We start from the raw sequence: 444 nt of genomic DNA, 5'->3' as shown, positions 1-444 counted from the left end.
GATCTGATCTGATCTGATCTGAACAGTGTTTAAGGCGGGAAAGGATACGCTCCTTTAAAAAGAGAGAGAGAAGGTAACACTACATTTGCCTAAATAGTTTGAATATTTTTACAAACAAAACATGTTATTTTTCTCGGTCAGCTAGATAATTTCTCCAGGTCTCTATAACCTGATATACAATTAAAGGTTTTGAGAAACGTAAAGGAGACACAGCATGAAAGCCCTGGCACAGTATCTGGGCTATAGCAGACGGGGAGTACACAAACTGTCTACTTGCAGAGCCAAGTAATAAGTATTTTAGGCTTTGAGGATTATAAGGTCTCTGTGAAGTATTCAAGTCTGCAACTGTAGCCCCAAAGCAGCCATACACAGTATGTACACAAATGAGCATGGCTGTGTTCCCATTGAACTTTATTTATGGGCACTGACATTTGAATTTGGTCA

Source organism: Bison bison, unplaced genomic scaffold, assembly GCF_000754665.1.
Source record: "Bison bison bison isolate TAMUID 2011002044 unplaced genomic scaffold, Bison_UMD1.0 scf7180017858133, whole genome shotgun sequence".
Lineage (NCBI taxonomy): Eukaryota > Metazoa > Chordata > Mammalia > Artiodactyla > Bovidae > Bison > Bison bison.
Note: the sequence above shows the minus strand (reverse complement) of the source record.